Below are 2433 nucleotides of genomic sequence, written 5' to 3' on the forward strand. Positions count from 1 at the left end.
CTGGGCTTTGCTCCCCCCTTTTCTCCCCCTCCTCTCGTCTCCCTCTCTCCACTCTCATGTCTCCAACTGCAGTTCTATGCTTATGACTCCCATATCTCTATTGACCTTCTAAGGTCTTGACCTCTCTTCTGAGTTCCAACCCTGTATCTCTAACTACCTTCAGGACATAATGGCCCACCAGCAGCACCTTAAGCTCATCGTGTCTAAAATTGCTCATTAGCCTTCTCACTGACTCTTACTCTAATTTTGTCTTCTTTATTTGTCTGTGACACTGCTATTCCTTTGATCACCCATGTGTGTAATCCTGGAGTTATTTTTTGACTCTTCTCTCTCCCCCATCTTTCCTATCCCATCAATTAACAAAGCCCTTTGAGACCACCTCTGCAACCTCTCTCCCATTCATCCCCTCTTTTCTATTCCTGTAGTCACCAGGGAATAGAGTCTCTAGTGGCTAATAGGGTCCAGGTCCTCATCACTCGTCTAGGTTACTGCCATAAACCTCCTAACACTTCTTTCTGGCCCTTTCTCCCCTTCCCCTCCAGCTTTCATGCTGCTCTTGGAATCATCTTTCTTATACATAGATCTGGCCATGTTGTTCCTCTGCTGGAAAATCTACAGTGGCTCCCTATGGCCTTCCGAATAAAACTCAAAGTCATCTACCTGGCATTCAGGGACCCCCACAATCTGATATTAGCTGATTTCTCCAGACATCTCATTTCAACCCGCTCCACACACTCTGTACCCCAGGCAAGCTGGGACACTCTATGAGCCTTAAATAAGCACAATGCTTGCTTGCCCACTGTGCTTTCACTCAGGCTGACCCCTATGCCTGCAGTGTCCTCCTCCCCCACCAGTTTCCATTTTTTGTCCTCATCCCCCCCCTCCTCCAGGAAGCTTTCTCTGATCTCACGGTCAGTAACAAATCTCCACCCCCACCCTAGACTTCACGGAGCACTTTGTCTAATGTAGTTACCATGTGTACGTATTCTAGCCCTCTGTGATGTGACCCCAAATGACTCAAACTGTGGATTTCCCTCAGTGCCCGAGCATTGGTTGTTGCTATTCTTGCTGGCAAGTGTAAGGCCTTAAATTGCACAGTTTGTCAGTGATGAGGCAGGATGCAAAAAGCCCAGTCTCCTAATGCAGCTCTTTGCTGCTCCTTCTTAGCATGTAGCTCACTCACTGAGTTCAGGGAGAAAATGCTTGGGTTCCTCTGCACCTCCCCCAAAGGAACAGCCCTAGGGTTTCTCTTTAATTCATGCATCCTGGTGAAAAGCCTGGCTCAGGATGGCTCAGCACAGGGCCCTACATAGAGTAGGTAACCAAGGGCTGGGGGAGGAAGGTAAGGAGAGAGGGAGGGAGGAAAAAAAGGAAGGAAGGAAGAGCTTTATTGGGAAGGAGAGAGGAAGGAAGTGAAGGAAGGAAGGAAGGGATGGGAGGGAGGAAGGGAGGAGGAAGGAGGAAGGAGGAAAGAAGGTAGGGCTCACAATGTCATAGCAACCTGTGGAGGAGGAAGCTCCTTTGCCTGGCTGCCACAGCCTTTGCTGTGGTGACCCAGCATCCAGCATAAAGGCCTTTGTGCTGAATGCTCAGGGTCAGTGGAGCTGCCAGGTGAGACAGAGGTTCAGGCAAAGGAGACGCTTTCTCCTTTCATAATCCAACTGGACCACCGAGAGGCTGTCTGGTGAGATGGGGAATGGCTGGTAGCCAGGGGGAGTTGGGGAAGATTTAAATGGATTCCCCTTCAAATTATGACTGCCCCTCCCCCTCCTCTTCCCTCTGTAAATTCTGTTGCAGTCATTATTCCAGGATCTGGATACAGAGATTCCTATGGGGAGTTCTCAGAGACGATTCCATTTCAATTGGATGATGACACTTAGCCAAACATTGACAGATTTAGCCCAGAGAATCAAAGGGGAAGAGGAAAGGGAAAGGGAAAGGAAAGGAGGGGAGAAGAGAGGAGGGGAGGACAGGGAAGGGAAGGGAAAGGAGGGGAAGAGAAGGGGAGAAGAAGGGAAGGAGGAAAGAGGGGGAAGGGAGGAGAGAGAAGGGGAGAGGGAGAGACATTCCAAGGAGTAAAAACGCTCTCCCCTCCTCCCCTGGAACTCATTCACAAGACCTGCGGAAATCATCTATATTCACCAGCTAGCCAGCAGAACCGAGTGAGCACACTGCACCTCGAACTGCCAGCAGCCCCCCCCCCCCATTATACCCAAACACAGCGAGATTAGAGCACTACACGCAAGCGATAGCTATTGGTCTGCTGAGATACACTGAGGCTACAACTGCATTCCCTTCATTCTCTTCATCTGTCAAAGAGGAGGAGGAGGAGGAAAGGAGGAGGAGGAGAGGAGGAGGAGGAGAGGAGGAGTTGGAGCAGCAGCCCCAGCAGCAGCAGCCGCAGCAGCAGCAGCCGCAGCAGCAGCAGCCGCA

This window comes from Vombatus ursinus, unplaced genomic scaffold (assembly GCF_900497805.2).
Source record: "Vombatus ursinus unplaced genomic scaffold, bare-nosed wombat genome assembly UNPS02004276.1, whole genome shotgun sequence".
Classification (NCBI taxonomy): Eukaryota; Metazoa; Chordata; class Mammalia; order Diprotodontia; family Vombatidae; genus Vombatus; species Vombatus ursinus.